At 42.4% G+C, this 19,745-nt stretch overlaps 1 non-coding gene across 1 annotated transcript; it reads right to left on the bottom strand.

Moving 5' to 3' along the window:
• Positions 1-19,338: 19,338 nt before the first annotated feature.
• On the bottom strand, positions 19,339-19,445 carry LOC138999905 (U6 spliceosomal RNA). Its single transcript, XR_011469474.1, has one exon. It is a non-coding gene; the product is annotated as a U6 spliceosomal RNA (small nuclear RNA).
• Between the last annotated feature and the right edge of the window lie 300 nt (positions 19,446-19,745).

Here is a 19,745-nt window from a genome sequence, read left to right as displayed (position 1 = left end):
CCACACACAAAAACAAACTCAAAATGGCTAAAAATCCTACAAGACTCCATAGGCAGCAAAATAGCAGACATATGTCATAGCAATATCTTTAGATACAGCTCCTAGGGCAATAGAAACTAAGGAGAAAATAGACAAATGGAACTACATCAAAATAAAAAGCTTCTGCACAGCAAAAGAAACCATCAACAAAACAACAAGAAAGTCCACTGAATGGGAGAACATATTTGCCAATGATATTTCCAACAAGGGCTTAATCTCCAAAATTTACAGAGAACCCCTACAACTGAACAAAAGGAAGATAAATGATCCAATCAAAAAATGGGAAAAGGATCTAAATAGACAGTTTTTGAAAGAGGACATACAGAAGGCCCAGAGACATATGAAAACATGTTCAAAGTCACTAATCATCGGAGAGATGCAAATCAAAACAACAATGAGATACCATCTCACACCTGTCAGAATGGTGTGACCTATCATCAACAAATCAACAAACGACAAGTGCTGGCAAGGATGTGGAGAAACATTAACCCTCCTGCATTGCTGGTGAGAATGCAGACTGGTCAGCCACTGTGGAGAACAGTATGGAGTTTCCTCAAAAAGTTAAAAATGGAACTCCCATTTGACCCAGTGATCCCACTTCTAGGACTATATCCCAAGAAACCAGAAACATCAATCAGAAAGGATATATGCACCCCTATGTTCATAGCAGCACTATTTGCAATAGCTAAGATTTGGAAACAGCCTAAATGCCTATCAGCAGATTAATGGATTAGAAAACTGTGGTACATCTACACAATGGAATACTACCCAGCGGTAAAAAAGAAGTTCTTACCATTTGCAACAGCATGGATGGAACTGGAGAGCATTATGCTAAGTGAAATAAGCTAATCAATGAAAGAAAAATATCACATGATCTCACTCATATGTGGGATATAATGATCAACATAATTTGATGAACAAGAATAGATCGATCTAGAGACAAATGTTAGGGGATGGGGGTTAGAGAGCAACCAAAGGACTTGTATGTATGCATATTACCATAACCAATGGACACAGACACTGGGCTTTGGGGGCTTGCCGGGGGTGGGAATGGCTTGGGGGGGTCAACTGGGGAAAAAGGAGACATATGTAAAACTTTAGACAAATATATATATATATATATATATATATATATATATATATATATATATATATTGGGCTTAACATTTTAAAAAAATTATAATCTGCCCTTGGCTCAGTGGATAGAGAGTCAGCCTGCGGACTTAAGGGTCCCGGATTCGATTCCGGCCAAGGGCACATGCCTGGGTTGCAGGCTCGATCCCCAGTAGGGGGAGTGCAGGAGGCAGCCGATCAATGATTCTCTCTCATTGTTGATGTTTCTATCCTCTCTCTCCTTCTCTCTTCCTCTGTGAAATCAATAAATAAATATATTTAAAAAAAATAATAATCAGTTACCCTAGCTAGTTTGGCTCAGTGGAGAGAATGTCGGCCTGTGGACTGAAGCATCCCAGGTTCAATTCCAGTCAAGGGCACATGCCTGGATTGTGGGCTCAATCCCCAGTGGGGGTATGTAGGAGGCAGCCAATCAATGATTCTCTCTCATCATTGATGTTTCTATCTCTCCCTCTCCCTTCCTCTCAGAAATCAATAAAAATATATTTTTTAAAAAATTAATCAGTGGTTTCAGGTGGTACCAGCTTGATTCATATATTATAAAGTCCCCCCATCAGCTTTTTCACCATCTACAGGCATGGGCAAAAGTAGGCTTACAGTTGTGAGTACACAAAACACAGAGTTTGTTCTTATATTATTATTTATTTATTAATTATTGTGTTATTTTTATTATTATTAACCTAGTTTTTTCCACCCTGTAGTTTTAGTATTACACTGCTGATAATTACCCAGCTCTACTGTTTCATTAAAGTAGTGATGTTCTAATTCTAACATTCTTTCTGAACTTATTAACTGAATTTTTCCATAAAGAAGACATTTCCTTAATCAGCACTTTGGTTACTGTGAGTAGAGTTTACACAGGAAAATAGAATAAATGTTTGATTTCACTCCCCTTATTTTACTGGTTTTCAGAATAATCAAAGGTAACAGACTTCTCCAAAAGGAAACAAATGAGTTTTGTCGTTTTGAAAATCATTATGAATTCACGGATTGATATATGTAGATGTGTTTCAACCCACTGATGTCATTATTCTTTGTGATGTTCAAATTGTCCCACCTCTAGCCAGTGGGAGCTTCTGGGCCCTTCTTATAGGACCCAGTTGTCTTTAGTGGCTTCCTTGCTAATCTGACCAATGTTCTTGGCTCCTCTTGTAGAGTTCCTGACCCAAGTCTGGATCTGCTTCCCTCCAAGGGTGCATAGTCACTTGAACCTTCTTATTCACCTGTGGTTTCACTTTCCCCAGGCAGTGATGAGAGTACTCCAAATGGAACACTCCTGTTGAGGTGGTCAAAATAAGCCACGGTGACATAAAAATTATTTTTAGCTGAAGGTATTTGAGTTCCTGAAATCCATTATCTGCCTAAGAGCTTAGCACCCTAAAAACTAAATTGTGGTAAATCCCCTTTTGGAGAGCAACTCTAATCCTCTCAGAAACCAGGCAGGAACCAGCCAGCACCCCGCTCATACACGGTCACAAAATTATCATGTCTCCCACGCATTCTCTTCCAGGACTGCTTGCCTCTCCAAGGAAGAGATAGCTGTTTTACATTTAATTTGTCCCATGAGCGCCCTTCTCCCCCTCCCCTTCACCTATTAAGGTGATATAGAAGCCCCAAATGTTAATTACCCTTTGAGTCACATTTCTTTGTAAACTCCCATCTATATGTATAAAAGGCTAAGTGACCGACCGTCCGTCTGACCATCCAACCGAGCGGCCATTACATAGGACACACACTGGCAATTTAAAAATAAACGTTGACTCCTGCACTTCTATTGTAGAGAATGGGGAAATAGCAATATTAAAATATTTTGTATTTTAATTTTATAATACTATATTATATATACTATTTTGACATGTAATTTTTTGCAGTAATGTACTTACCTCACAAATCTTTCTTCTAATTAATTTCCTTTCAATGTGCACGAATCCATACACAGGCCACTAGTTAGTTCATAAGTGATTAAAATCTATGTTCCTGTTAGTTTGAGTTTAATATGCAGGCCCCCAAATACTGAACCTAAGAGAGTAGAGGACAAGCTTTTCCTCTCCAACACTGTTCTGGTTTTCCTCCTCTACCACAGATCTGTATACATAGCAAGTGATGGGCTATTGCCATCTTTACAGCCACTAGACACATTTCAAATTTAACTTGTTCAGATATGAACTCACCCCTTTTGTCCACACCTAAGTCTGTTACTCTTTATTATGGCCTTTGTTAATACTAGGTATCAGTACTTGGAGCAGTGATGGCGAACCTATGACACGTGTGTCAGAGGTGACACGCAAACTCATTTTTTTGGTTGATTTTTCTCTGTTAAATGGCATTTAAATATATAAAATAAATACCAAAAATATAAGTCTTTGTTTTACTATGGTTGCAAATATCAAAAAATTTCTATATGTGACACGGCACCAGAGTTAAGTTAGGGTTTTTCAAAATGCTGACACGCCGAGCTCAAAAGGTTCGCCGTCACTGACTTAGAGTCAGGTCAGAACAAGACTCCTTTAGAAACACAGATTTAACCCATACCTCCCGAAGTGGTCTTCTTCCAGCTCTGGCTAGACCAGCCTCCTAACAGCACAGTATAATCCTGGGCTCTACCACAGCTATGAACTGTTTGAAGACTCTAGAACCGCTGAGGCCTCTCGGCCAGCCACATCCCTTCATTATGCATGAGGCTGTGAGAAATAGCTTTGAAGAAGTTTGGCTGTCTGCGCAGGCCAGTGTAGAAGATGGAGAGAACACGGTTTCCGGGTCAGAAAGGTCTATTTGATTTGATTTTGACACCGGCCCAAGAAGAAGAGGCTGAGCTATGCAAGCCCAGTCAGCTCTGAGAAGTCCCTCTGCAAAAGCTGGTGTTGAAGGGAGAAAAGCACTCGAAGGTATAATGGCTTCTCCAGGTGGACACAGCATGGACAGAGCAGAGACAGCAACCTGGGGCAGAAGGATGCAACAGCTGCGATGTGAAAGACAAATCAAGGGGAACGACAGAGCAGGGGGCTTCCAGGAAAAGACTGGACATCCTGCCAGGCACTCAGGTGGCCTCGGAGCATTGAGGTTTGATGAATGTGACCTTGTTCTCACTCACGGCTGAGTTCTGGGAAAAACTGGGTACAAAAGCAACACCAATCCCTCATCACCCAAGTCAAAGTCCCTGCCCTCATCACTTCCCCTCTTCAGACCCACATTTCTTCAGTGACCAACTCTCACAATTCTAACTTCTCTCTAACAAAGGGCTCTCCCTTAGTTAATAATCTCTCTCTTGGATTACTGCATTGCCTCCTAGCTGATCTTTCTGACTATAGTCTCACTCCCATTCAAGCCCTCCTCTGTTGCCAAGTACACCAAACACTTTTTTTTATTTTGCCTCCGACCGAATATATTTATATTTATTTGCAAAGTGAAAATGCTCTACTGAACCAAAATTTAGGTATATTTTAGAATGTGCACAAAAGAGAAATTAAAAGAGAATGAGAAAAATAAATAGATTTGCTAATAGTTTCTCTCACTTTCGCCAATCCATTGTCTTACCAACTTCACCTGACGCGTACCTGCAAAGTTACTGAAGGGGCTTTAGACTGGGCTTGCAGCTGATTCTTACTTAGGCTGGACTGGATTATTGAACCTTGAAAATGTCTCTTAATGATCTAAAAAGAGACTATTCTTAGGGCTGAAAGAGACAGGAAAGGGATGAATTAAGGAATCTGTCTGAGATGTCATGTGTGATGGCAGAGACTGAAGATAAATAAATTCGGGAGACCAAGATGGCGGCATAGGTAAACACCGGAGACCGCTGCCGCAAACAACCATTTCAAAAATACAACTAAAAGACTGAACGGACTTCACCCAGAACCACAGGAAGGCTGGCTGAAGAGAGACTCTACAACTAGAAGGAAAGAGAACAGCAAATCGAGGCTCAGAGGCGGCGCAGTGTGGAAAATACAAAGGTACCGAGGTGCGCGCGCAAAGTGGGCTGGTGGCTGAGGGCGCGGTTGTCGTTTTCTGTCGGGAGTGAGTCTCAGACTCTGCGCTCCAGATCCGGGTGAGTCTCTAGGGACCCAGACTCAAACGGGAGAAGCGGGATTATCCGGCATCAGTTGGAACCTGAGGGCAGCTTTCTCTCCGAGGTTTGCAGCGGCTGCCGGGGTTCTGAGAAGCAGAGCCTCTGGGAACGGGACTGAGCTTGGCCATAACTGCTCCCTCCGCCCGCCCTGTTGATCCCGCCCCGCCCAAACCCTGCGCACAGCCATTTGCCAATCGCCTCAGGCAAAGGCTGGATTAGCGCCTCCCCAGAAGGCAGACGTTTTCCATACAGCTGATTCCTATAGCCAGTCGGCCTGGTGGTCAAATCCCTCTAGTGTTAACTACAACAATTAAGGCTTGGCTAGAACAAGACTGCGCACAGAGACCACAAGGGGGTGCACCAAGAAAGCATAAAAGATGCGGAGACAAAAAAACATGACAGAAATGGAGGATATGGAGCTAAGAATCGCAATTTTGAGGGCTTGCCATAAATTTGTGCAGAGCCTCACGAAAACTAATGAGACCCTCGATGCTACGATAAAGAAATTAGAAAGTAAGCATACACGGACTGAAATAAAGAATATTATACCCAATAGCAGACCAGAGGAGCACAATAATCAAACCAAAGATTCGACAAAAAACACCCAATTGGAAAAGCAAAATGAAAAAAGAATCCGAAAGTGTGAAGATAGTGTAAGGAGCCTCTGGGACAGCTTTAAGCGGTCTAATATCAGAATTATTGGAGAGCCAGAAGATGAGAGACAGCAAGATATTGAAAACCTATTTCAAGAAATAATGGCAGAAAACTTCCCCCATCTGGAGAAAGAAATGGACTTACAGGTCCAAGAAGCGCAGAGAACCCCAAACAAAAGGAATCCAAAGAGGACCACACCAAGACACATCATCATTAAAATGCCAAGAGCAAAAGACAAAGAGAAAATCTTAAAAGCAGCAAGAGAAAGAGGCTCAATTACCTACAAGGGAATACCCATACGACTGTCAGCTGATTTCTCAACAGAAACTTTGCAGGCCAGAAGGGAATGGCAAGAAATATTCAAAGTGCTGAATACCAAGAACCTACAACCAAGATTATTTTATCCAGCAAAGCTATCATTCAGAATTGAAGGTCAGATAAAGAGCTTCACAGATAAGGAAAAGCTAAAGGAGTTCATCACCGCCAAACCAGTATTATATGAAATGCTGAAAGGTATCCTTTAAGAAGAGGAAGAAGAAGAAAAAGGTAAAGATACAAATTATGAACAACAAACATGCATCTATCAACAAATGAATCTAAGAATCAAGTGAATAAATAACCTGATGTACAGAATGAACTGGTGATTATAATAGAATCAGGGACATAGAAAGGGAATAGACTGACTATTCTTGGGGGGAAAAGGGGTGTGGGAGATGCGGGAAGTGACTGGACAAAAATCATGCACCTATGGATGAACACAGTGGGTGGGGAGTGAGGGTGGAGGGTGGGGTGGGAGCTGGAAGGAGGGGAGTTATGGGGGGAAAAAAGAGGAACAAATGTAATAATCTGAACAATAAAGATTTAATAAAAAAAAAATGAAAAAAAAAAAGATAAATAAATTCATTTTCTGGTCCTCCCTCCATTTAAGTTCAGTCTGTTTAATATATTCTGCCCAAGGCCAAACAAATTTTTTCTGACTGGATTTTTTAATTTCTTACTTGGCCTGGAGATAAAACTTGGAATTGGGTGGCAATATAATCATCAGGTCTGCTTAGGTGGGGACCCTTCAAGTTAAACATGGTATTAGAGGTCCGAAAGCAAAGGACAGGGGTATTCTGCCTGGCTGTGGTCCCAATAGCCTTTAAAAGGCAAAGATGGTTCTTGCAAGATCCAAAACCAAGTCAGCTGACTTCAAGCCTGGCTCTAAAATAAGTTTACAGGCGTCATTTAAGATGTAGGTTTGCTTTTCCTGTTTTCCAGTCAAAGCAAATTGGCCTAAAAAAAAATAGCATTCCAAGTGACCAAAGGTTAGAAAAATTGTCCTGCAAGTATTTTGAATTTCTTGTCACCCCTGATTTCTTCCACAACTGAGTATGGGTCATCAGGGAGGTTATTGGCTTGGGGGTTGACAGCTTAAATGGCAAACAGGATGCGCCCCCACAGAGGCCTCCTGCTTTGCTTCAATCCACTGGAATTAATTGGTCTTGGGGTGTATGGGTGGTAGTGGTGTGGGTTTTTGCTTTTCCTACTTTCTTTCTTTTTTACTGAAGGGCCTCAGACGGGCAGACATGGAAACAGCTTCTCATTTGCATAGAGCATGGCAGGCAAGGGTGAGCTGAGGACACACCGAACTGCCTCCTTGGCAAAGGCAGGAAGTCAGCTGTAAGAAGCTACCACTTTTCAACCCTGGGTGGCTTCTCCTTTTCTCTCTCTCTCTCTCTGTCATTCACTTTGGAAGAAAACGTAAGTTTAATTTCAAACAGAGCACAAGAACTTGGAAGGCAGGGGGGAGGAGGGAAAGGGGGGGCGGCGGGAGGGCACAAAAAGAAGGCAGCCAAATGCTCCAGGCTGGCCCGACAATTCTTGCCCCAGTTTTTTCTTAATTGAAGATGTGGCCCTGACTGGGTGGCTAAGTTGGTTGGAGAACTGTCCCCTACACCAAAAGTTGGGGGTTCAATTCCCAGTCAAGGTACACACCTAGGTTATGGGTTTGATCCCTGGTCAGGGCACACACAGGAGGCAACCAATTGATGTTTCTCTTTCACATCAATGTTCCCCCCCCCCCCCCCCCCCCCCGCCCTTTCTCTTTCTAAAATTAATAAAAACATATCTTCGGGTGAAGATTTAAAAAAAAACTATATATGCGAAGCCATCAAACTGAAAGGGGCTAGCGGTCCTTGGCCATGCCAGAGGGTGATTGGCAAAGATTAACATGACAGACAGTGCCCCAAGTGCCCCCTTGCCACATGGAGGCAGACTGGCATCTAGGGGCACAGCATCCTCTACAGCTACCTGGGCATGTCCAAATCTGAGTTTCTTCATCATCCCACCTGGGGGAAGCCCCTGTTCAAGGAATGCTGCCTGAATGGGTGACAGGTCTGGGCAGAATGAGCCAACACTGAGAGAAATGCTACATCATTTCAAAGCAAATTGAAACCAGTCAGTTCTTTCTGATTGGTTTTCAGGTGTGTTTCAATTCTCCCCAATTTCTTCTCTTGATTTGAATCTTCTTCACAGATAACGCCACCTTCCAGCTAACTGTGCAATATGCTGCTCAGCTGTCTGGTACCAGAAACAAATGAGCAACCCTGCTCTGGTATGGGTGGCCAAAAGGCAGGCAGGCACATGTGGCGGGGAACTAGTATATTTCTGTGGGTGGTTTCTGGCTAAAATTCATGTTATTTCTCTCAGATAAAACAAAGAATTCTTCCCCAACAGATGCAGCAAAAATACATGAGAGTATTTATATGTTGGTTTATTACAAGGAACAAAAAAATAGCGGGAAATTACAACACCAAATTGTAATAGGTAAGTGGTAATATTTAGACATGCATGTAAACGTCACTTTTATGGGAGTGTTTCATCATTTTTATACAATCCTGAATTATCTTGTTCCCACAGCAGCATGCAACAGGCCTCGCACATGGGTAAACAATGTGACCCAGACTCCTGGAGAGCTCCAAATTATTGAATCAAAATGTTTCTACAAGTTCCTGACTTTCTTGACAATTATATGCCCACTGAGTCACAGTTCAAAAAATATTCTCATCCCACAAGTTGTCTTTTCAAATTTCATCACTATTCTCTCCCATACCAAATCCTATATAATAAAAGGCTAATATGCAAATTGACCATCACTACAATACACAATATGGCCACCCCCATGTGGTCAAAGAAGGCCGCCCCCATGTGGACACAAGATGGCCAGCAGGGGAGGGCAGTTGTGGGTGATCAGGCCAGCAGGGGAGGGCAGTTGGGAGGGACCAGGCCTACAGGGGAGGGCAGTTGGGGCGAACCAGGCTGGCAAGGGAGGGAAGTTAGGGGTGACCAGGCCAGTAGGGGAGGGCAGTTAGGGGCAATTGGGCCAACAGGGGAGCAGTTAGGCGTTGATCAGGCTGGCAGGGGAGTGGTTATGGGTGGTCAGGCTGTTAGGCAGAAGCGGTTAGGAGCAATCAGGCAGGCAGGCAGGCAAACAGTTGGGAGCTAGCAGTCCTGGATTGTGAGAGGCCTAAACGGGCAATCGGACATCCCTCGAGGGGTCCCAGATTGGAGAGGGTGCAGGCTGGGCTGAGGGACACACCCCCCTGCATGAATTTTGTGCACCAGGCCTCTAGTTGTTATATATGTTGCTAACAAAGAAGTCTTTTATCACCTGAAAAGCATACAGGGTTTGCTATTCCCCTCACTCTGTCACTAGCTAGATGTGCAATCCAAGATACCCATTGGACAGAGCATGCACTGTGTGTGACAAAGCATGTCAATTGTGCCTCGGCAAAATTGAAATCACTATGTTTTATGGTCCTTCAGGTTGATTTGAACAGCAACACCAAAACACCACATTCTTTGAAGGGACGAGAGTACATGCTAACCTATGAAGTAGAACCAATTTATAATTCAGCTATCTGGCAAAGGACTGGCATATAAGACAGGGGTTCACTTGACTTTTTTCTGCATGGTTATATCTGGGGAAGACATGATTTGAAATGTGGATATATTTGAATTGAGAGAATAAATCATATTCTAGGGAGGTTCCATTTCTAATGACCATGAAGATTTGCAGTTCATTGGTCTTGCCACTAAAATGATTTCCTCCTATCAACTTGGCTGATGATTTTTAACATCACACCTTTTTACTGGGCTTTTTGAGGACATTTTTAGAGTTCAGGGTAAGTAAGGAGACGTTGTGCACAAAGTCTTATATCAAACGCCATCAACTAAATGTTTTAATAAAACCTGCTTTGTGTCTGTGAAGCCAACGTGTGTTGGCTGGGATTAATCCCCTATCTGCTTGTTTTGCAGACATACAAGCCACTGCAAGGCAACCTAGAAAATTGTTTCAGTGTGTAGGGTTCCCTAGAACCAGACAGACATGCTCATCTTATTCTGCATTTAGCTCTTTAACCTTAGGCAAATTACTTAACTATTTTTAACCTCATTTCTTAATTTGTGGAACACAGACAAAGTACTTACCTCATGGGGTTCTTGTAAATATTGTATATAAAGTGTTTATCACAGTGCCTGAAATGCCAGATAAGTGGATAAACAGATAGATATTCAAATATTTTGGAAGAAAGGTGAGTTTATTTTTCAGAAACTCTTCCTGAGGCAAATCATCCAATGACCCAAATTTAAAAAAATAAATAGTTCTCAGTGTTTCACACTGTGAAGTATTAGTAATCTTCAGCTCCAACTTCATCATATTTCTCCACCAGAATTCCACTCAATTTTTCTTGTTATTTTTTTTTTAATCAAATCCTTCCCTGTCCTCATTTCAATTCCATTGGGGGAAATAATACTCAGAGGATACAACAAGAGGGCCTAATTCTTATTCCTCTCCTTGCTATCCAATTTCACAGTATGGTCAGGTATATTTATCAAACCTCATTTAGCCACAATCTGAAAAGGACATTATTTTTTTTAATTCGTTGGGGCAGTCATAGAGATAAATCAAATCATTTTTACACAGAGCCATTGGTTCCGTACAATAAAAGAATATAGCCTTTTATGCAGTTATCAATTAGTCTTCATATCATTATACGACTTGTGCAAGTCTGTCCTCCCCTCATCTTCTCCCTGTCCCCCACTCTTCCCTTGTATTCATGTTTAACCCAAACTTGATCTGCTTTTGCTCTTATTCAGATCACTTCTGGGATCTGAATCTCAATTATTTGGGACAAAACTCTTGATCTCCTGCCACTTTCCCAGGGTCACATGGCGATGAACAAGATAAAGAGGGGATTGGAGGCACAAAGGTGCTCTACAGGCACTTGCGTCCCTGCCCACTTTCACGGCTTTCTTTCCTCCTTGTTGGTATTTAGATGCTTTCCCAGACCCTTGGAGGCAGCCCCCTCTAACAAGGTTCCATTTCTAAAGCCTGACTTTAGATTTAGCGGTGCTCTTGCTTTACCTGAATGAGGCATAATCTCCTAACTCTCTACACCAATGATGGCGAACCTATGAACTCATTTTTTTTGGTTGATTTTTCTTTTTTAAATGGCATTTAATTATATAAAATAAATATCAAAAATATAAATCTTTGTTTTACTATGGTTGCAAAGATAAAAAAATTTCTATATGTGACAGAGCACCAGAGTTAAGTTAGGGTTTTTTAAAATGCTGACACGCTGAGCTCAAAAGGTTCGCCATCACTGCTCTACACTCATCTCACCACTCTCATGGGGACAAACGCATGGAATGGGAGATGGCAGCCATGGCAGGAAAAGGAGAAGGGCAATCATTGATCTTGCTCCAGGCCAGCATTTCCACCATCGAATTTTAATCAAAACACACCTTCCTTTCCTTAGACTGACCTCAGGGCATGGCATGCCCTTATTGTCCTTTGATTATTTGAACAAAAAGACAATCTTACCACGAATGAGTAAGAAAGTCACCCCCTACTCCCACCATCTCCCTCCTTGTTTAGCAAGGAGATAAAGCAAACGGTGGCCTAACAACCAGCCAGACTCATCTCCCATGTTCTTCATTTATCAAAAATTCAAAGGAGCAAACTACACTGCTGCAGTTCTCCTCCTCCCCGGTAGCCTGGGGCCCAACACTGACCTGATAGGGCCAGGCTGGGTGGAAGCAGAGCGGAGAGCCTACTCGGCTAACCCAGGTGACTCCCGTCAGAGAGGTTCGGCTCTTGCATATTTCAGGCTGCGGTCACTCTGCCCCCAGAATGCTCTTGGCAGAGTCACAGAGTCATGTTTGATGAACAACCAGACTGGCACCAACAAACCACCAGATTCATCTCTGACTCCATCAGCACCACTTGAAAAGGCTGGAAGCAACATGCAAGTGCGCACACCTTTCCTTGGCTCCTCCAGGCAGATCCGTTCATCCTGTCTACACTCTAACCACAGATTGAGTGCTGGACAGGAAGCAGAGCAGTGTGGGCCCGCATAGGAACAGTCTGTTGCCTCACCCTTTTTCTTATGCCCAGGAGGCTCTCAGGATGCAGCACCCCAGTATCTGGCACCTCCCTCTATCACTAAACTCCCAGTGCCCTTAGCGTAATCCAGGTACCTACATAGCCTGTTGGCTCTCCACCTCCACCTGTCTGTCTTCTCAGTGCTGGTCCTCTTCTTCCTACTCCATTCTTTTGGACTCAGGAGCTAGGACCTTCTCTGCCTCCAGCCTGCACCGAAACCAGGCTTCAAAACCTGGCTTAAGTCCCTGGGCTTCACAGCGTTTCCACCTTTCACAACCTCCCACACCTCAGCAGCACCTTCAGCTCTTTCTCCATCTAGTGTCCCTGCCACCATCATTCTCAGCAGCAGACACCCACTCCTGTTTAGACACCCGCACAGATTATGTCAAAGTAGTAAGACATGGACAGGTAGATGCAGGAAGCATAGAGCTCCAGGTTGATCAGGCGGTTGATGGCGGCCTCCAAGTCCTGGTGGTAGTTCTGGTGCACCTGTGAGGTGGACGCGGTCATCGTGGTGGGTGACTAAGGAAAGTAGGCTGCACAGCACTAGAGCTGTGGCAGAGGCCTAGGGGCTGTCCGAGGGAGCTATGAGGAGGTGGCTGAAGGCTAGATATGGGCAGCTGGCTGGTATGGGGGTCAAGGGCTGGTTCCATCCAAGCATTATTGAAGCAGAAAACCACAGCGACTCCCCTCAAAGATTGTCTCATTGCATTTCTTGGACTGCATTTTCTTCTCATTGGTCTACACCAGTGATGGCGAACCTTTTGAGCTCGGCGTGTCAGCATTTTGAAAAACCCTAACTTAACTCTGGTGCTCTATCACATATAGAAATTTTTTGATCTTTGCAACCATAGTAAAACAAAGGCTTATATTTTTGATATTTATTTTATATATTTAAATGCCATTTAACAAAGAAAAATCAACTAAAAAAATGAGTTCAGGTGTCACCTCTGACACGCATGTCATAGGTTCACCATCATTGCTCTACACTCTTGGCTTCGGCAATCTTATCTGATCCTGTGGTTTTCTTTTTTTCTTCCTTTTATTTGTTTGGGGTTTTTTTGTTTGTTTTCTTTTTGATCCTGTGGTTTTCAATGGTATCTATCTTCTGTCACATCCTACCTGTTATATCCTTCTGAGCTCCAGACCTGTATATCCAATCCCTATTTGACAGCTGCACTTGGTTCTTTCATAGTCATCTCAAACATAGTGTATCTAAACCTGAACATTTGAACCCCCAACTCCCCACCTCCTTCCACTTGCAGTATGTACCTCCCTCCGTGTTTGCCATTTCAATATGGTATTTTTAATCTCTCATTGCTAGTACCTGACACCAGGGTGGTGCCATCCCTGACACTTCCCTCCCTGTTTTCCTCACTATCACCCTCATCTAGAACATCACCTAGTCCAATGGAGTCAAGCTTGAAAATGAATTGATAATCCATCCACTGGTCTCTACCGCTCCAACCTGATCCAAGCCACCCTGCTCTCTAACCAGGGCTACACAAGAGCCCGGGAGTTGGTCTCTCCTGCCCCCTATTTTGCTGCCCACCTCCAACTCCCTATGCAGCAACCATAACAAATGTTTTTATTGTGGTAAAATATGTAACAAAAATTTACCATTTTAACCATTTTTAAGTAGTTCAGTAGCATAAGTACATTGTTGTGTAACCACCACCAACATCCATTTTCAGAACTTTGTCATCTTTCCCAGCCGAAACTCTACACCTATTAAATAATAATAACACCCCACTCTCCCTACCCAGCTACCCACAGGCACTGACAACCATCATTCTACTTTCTTTTTCTGTGAATTTGGCTACTCTGGAAACCTCACATAAGTGTAATCAGACAGTGTTTGTCCTCTTATATCTGGCTTGGTTTATTTAGCATAATGTTTTCAAGGTTCATCCATGTTATAGTACCTATATATCAGAATTTCTTTTGTGTAAGGCTGAATAACAGTGCATTGTACATATATACCACATTTTGTTTAGCCTTACATCTGTTGATGAATATGTGGCTTGTTTCCATCTTTTGGCTGTTGAGAATAATGCTGCTATGAACATGCAGGTGCAAATACGTTTGGGTCCTTGCTTTCAATTCTTTTGGGTATATATCCAGGAGTAGAATTGCTGGATCAGTGATGAATCTATGTTCAATTTTATGAGTAACCATAACAAACTTAAAAACATTAGCTGGAGCTTTAGCTAGTTTTGCTCAGTGGATAGAGCATCAGCCTGCAGACTAAAGGGTCCTGGGTTCAGTTCCTGTCAAAGGCACATATCTTGGTTGTAAGCTTGACCCTGGAGGCAACCAATCTATGTGTCTCTCTCATATCAATGTTTCTCTCTGTGTCTCTCCCCCTCCCTTCCACTCTCTCTGAAAATAAATTTTAAAAAAATACCCTTGGGTGAGGATTAACATACAAAAAAAAAATTAGTTGGATTATGTCTTTCCTAAAGTCCTTTGATGACTTCCCATTGCACCTGGTAACCACTAAACAGATGTCCCAAATTTTGCCGATCTGCCCTGGCCTTTCCCACCTTACTCCATTTCACTCAGCCCCTTCCTTTCTCACCCTCTTCCAGCCTCACTGATCTTCTTTCTGTCACTCGAGGACACAAAGTTCATCCTTGTTTCACCTTCACATAGCTTTTCCCTGTCTGGAATTTAATTTTTTCTACTCTTCTACTCTCCACGTCTCAATTTAAATATGACAGGAAAGTCTTCCCTGAGCTAGTCCTAGGCCTCTCCCCTGTCCCCACTCCTCAACTGCCCACCCCCCTCCCCCCCACATACACTCCCTGCCATCTAATCCTGATGTTTGGATATAACCTGTATCTCTCAGTTGATTGGTTTAGGGGTTGTAAGATCAAGACTCCTGACTCTCACATTCTCACTCTTATCCACAGCATGGATCACTTGGTTGAATAAATGAAGAGCCCTGTTACATTATGAGTTTTTGTTGTTACTTTTCTTGCTGTTGCTTATGTGTCTTCATAAAATGATGGTTGAGCTCTCGTATTGGTGTTTGTATTTGCTATGCCATCTGTCATGCACAGAATGTTGTATCCTCCTAAAATTCATTTGTTGAAGCCCTGGTCCTCAATGTGATGGTATTTGGAGTGGGCTTTGGGGAGGTGATTTGGTCATGGGGGCAGGATTGGTGCCCTTATAAGAAGAGACACCAGAGAGCTTGATCAATCTCTCTTATTGAGTGCACTAAGGAAAGGCTATGTTAGGATACAGTGAGTGAGAAGGCAGCCATCTGTAAGCCAGGAAGAGAGCTCTCACCAGAAACCAACCATGCTGGGACTCTGATCTTGGACTTCCAGCCTCCAGAACTGTGAGAAAATAAATGTCTTTCATTTAAGCCATCTAGTCTATAGTATTTTTTTATGGCAGCCAGAGCAGACGAATATACCCTCTACCTCAAACCATCATGTTACACTCAACTGGTATAACATGAGCATGTTACTTAGCATTGCTGTCATTACATCTCATAATAGAATTGGTTGTTCATATGTCTGTTCCTTTTTCCCCCCATTGATTTTTAGATAGAGTGGAAGGGAGGGAGATAGAGAGAAACATCGATGTGAGAGAAACACATACATTGGTTGCCTCCCCACATGCCCTGACCAGGGCTGGGGATCAAACCTGCAACCCAGGTACATGCCCTTGACAGGGAATCCAACCTACGGCCCTTCTGTGTGCAGGCCAACGCTCTAATCACTGAACCACACTGGCCAGGGCTCATGTGCCTGTTTCTATCATCAGACTTAAACTACTAGTTGAGATAGGAGCCACATGTGATTTATTTCTTCTTTATCTCGCCTGTTGTTAACTCCATTCAGAGCCATACACTGAGAGGGATGTTTTTAAAAGTTGGATGGAATTATTTGGTGGCTTGGTTTAAATATGACTCTAGCAATTTTACATTTATGAACATATTCTCTTTCCAAAAACAGTTTTGAATAAACTTGGTTTCTCAAATGTTAGTAATTGTCAAACATTTTAAATCACTATCTAGCCATATTGCAATTAGAGCAAAATTATGATGCATAGTTAAGCTAACTAGTGAGTGATTTAAGTTATCACATTTCTCTCTATTTTGTGAATGTTTTGACAGCATTCAGGCTGAATGCCTAAATTATTTAAATGTCTCTCTGTGTGTATACACAAATGTTAATAATAACTACCATTGTTGAGTTCCTGCATCTTGTAAACCCATAGTGATGAGCTCTTAATGCTATGCTAAAGTGCTTTATATATATATGATATAATTTAATCTTCACATAATCCTATAATATAAATATTTTTATTCCAGGTTTGTGGAAGGGAAAACAGACTCTCACAAAGATTGAGTAACTCCCTAAGGCTACCTAGCAGGTGAGTGGTAGAGTCAGGATTTGAACTCAGGCTAAGTCCAAAGCCACACACTCACATATTTGCTGTGAGTAACCAGTCAGCTTTATCTTCCCCAAAGTCTGGGCTACTATCATTTCCTTCTTTTATGCACCCTCAATGCAATGGAAAGCAACCTTATCCTTTGAGTTGATCTTAATTCTTAAGCTGGAGGTCTCCCTGAGGACAGAAGTTACAGCTTAGGGAAAATTTCAGGTCATTTAACGGTCAGGGCAGGCTAGGTCATGCTTAGTGAAAACAACCTCAAAATCCCAATGGCCTACAACAACAGTTTATTTCCAGCTCACATTATGTCTGTTGCAGGCTTAGCTCCATGTCCAGAACCCAAGCTTGCGGCAGCCTTTATCTGACATTGCCTTTCTTCAGACAGAGTAAAAGGGGGACAGTGAAAACATACAATGACCTGATATTATGGGGTGGGAATTACAGTCCTTGCCCAGAAAGGAGCAGCTATTACTTTGAACAATATTACAGTCTATCATAAAGTTCTTTTTCACTATGAAAAAACACACAAGTTATTTCAATCTGGCAAGAACATTTTTTTTCTGTATTCCATAAATCCATAGCACTGTGCTGCTTTTGCCAGAACACTATGGTAATCACTTATTTTTAATTTAAAAAGATAACATTTCATCTAAGAACTTTGAACTCAGAGAATGCATAATTTAAGGTGTATGAAACAGAGGCCTTTTTAAATAAACAAAACAACATGAATATTATAAAACTAATTTTTCAAAATTCAAATACAAACTCTTCTATATAAGTGTACATTATATCTCCTGCACAACAGTCATCAATTCAAAAATTAGAAATATTTTCATCACTAAATTTTGGCCTTGTATCTTCACTATACTGTCTGATTCACATTCAGAGCACCTTTTTATTTCTCACAGTTCTGGAAGCTGGAAGTCCGAGATCAGGGTGCCAGTAGAGGCAGTATCTAGTGAGGGCCTGCTTTCTGGCTCTTAGATGGCTATCTTTTAGAGTAACTTCATATGGCAGAAGGGGCTCACTAGGGTCTCTTTTACATAAGGGCACTAATTTCATTCATGAGGGCTCCACCCTCATAAGCTACTCACCTCCCAAAGGCCCCACCTCCTAATATTATTGCATTGGGCATTAGGATTCAACATAAGAATTTGGGGAGACACAAATACTTAGTCTATAGCAGTGATGAGATTACCATTTGAATGGATAGACTGAGTAAAGCAAATGGCTCCATCTCCCTTCTGTGCGTAAGCCTCATCCAATCTACTGGAGGCCTGAACAACAGAGCAAAAGGCTGAGTAAATGATAATTTCTGTTCTCTCTCTCTCTCTCTCTACTTTCTCCCCTTGCTTGATTGCCTCCCAGCTGGGACATGAGTCTTCTCCTGTTTTAAGGACTTGGACTCAGATTGGAACTACACCATTGGCTCCCCTGAGTCTTCAGCTTGCCATTTGCAGATCTGGAAACTTCTCAGCCTTCATAACTGGCACAAACCAAACCTTATAATTAATCTATATATATAAAAGTCCAGGGACCGGAATGGCGGAACGACCAGAACAGCCAGTGGCTATGATGCGCACTGCAGCAGCCAACTAGCCTGATCCAGGCCCTGATAAGCCCCCCACTTCCAGCCAGCCCAGCCTCCAATCAACCCCCAACACCCCAATCAGGGGTGGAGCTGGCTGGCCAACACCCTGACCTGGGGCAGGGCCAGTCTGGCCAATCACCCGCGACCCCTCCTCCCTGCTGGCCCGGCCCAATGGGCCCCCATCGGGGCGGGCCAGCCAGACCCCACCAGTGCACGAATTCATGCACTGGGCCTCTAGTATGTATATAAAATATCCCTTACAGTTTGTATATATTTACGTATGTGTATGTATGTATATGCATATGTAGATATATATATACATATTGGCTCTGTTTCTCTAGAGAACCCTGACTTACACAAACAGATTAGAAAATCTTCCTGCTGTATGGTTGGGAAAACTGTGGTTTAAAGAGATGCAACACTTCTTGAGTCATACAGCAAGGGAGGTTTCTGGGTTCCAGACTCTGGATTTACAACCTGAACCAAACCAGCAGCAGGGCAGGTTTGCTATGCGACCTAAATTTGGCCAGTATCCCCCTTGACCTCAAGCCCAATGTGGCACAGGCCAGTGTGGGCTTTGTTGCCTGTGGTTGCTTCTAGGGACCTGGCTCTGGAGAATCTATCCTCTGGTGGGGTGGGGTGGGGGTAGGAGACATTGCCTCTAATTGAGGACTACTGATATATGAAGGTATTTTGTAAAATCATAAAACATTGTCCAGTTGTTGATGTTTTTAATATTAAAGCTCATTCTTTATTTAAAATTTTTTTCAATCACAGTTCATATTCAATATTCTTTTGTATTAGTTTCAAGTGTACGGCATAGTGGTTAGGCAATCATATACTTTACAAAGTGTTCCTCCTGATATTTCCAGTACCCAGCAGGCACCATACATAACTGTTACAAAACTATTGCCTATATTTCCTGTGCTGTACTTGACATCCCCATGACTGTTTTGTAACCACAAATCTGTAATTTTCAATCCTTTCACCTTTTTCACCCAGTCTCCCAACAAAAATATAGAACGCTTCATGAATCTGTGTGTCATCCTTGCTCAGGAGCCATGCTGATCTTCTCTGTATCATTTCAATTTTAGTACACGTGCTGCCAATACGAGCACCAGTTAGTTGTTGATTATTATTAACATGCAATTATTTTATTTTTTATTTTTCACCATCCTCAAGAAATTTTATTCATACTTAGGTGGGTGAAAAATTAAAATACTTATTTTAAACCACAATTGAATTTATACACTAAAAACATACCTCTGCCTTCTCTTTCACTAGTAACTGAAAGCATTCTAGGCAGAGGGAAAAGCTAGTGTGAAGGTTCCAAAGAAGATAGAAGTCCAGTGGGTGGAGATTACTGACAGAGGGGGATAGTGGTAAAGGAGATTTCTTGTGCTAAGGCAAAAGGATTT

The sequence above is a fragment of the Myotis yumanensis genome, unplaced genomic scaffold (assembly GCF_028538775.1).
Source record: "Myotis yumanensis isolate MYYU_CA2020_CCGP unplaced genomic scaffold, mMyoYum1.0.hap1 SCAF_1, whole genome shotgun sequence".
NCBI classification, from domain to species: Eukaryota; Metazoa; Chordata; class Mammalia; order Chiroptera; family Vespertilionidae; genus Myotis; species Myotis yumanensis.
Note: the sequence above shows the minus strand (reverse complement) of the source record. Positions and strands in the feature narration are given on the sequence as shown.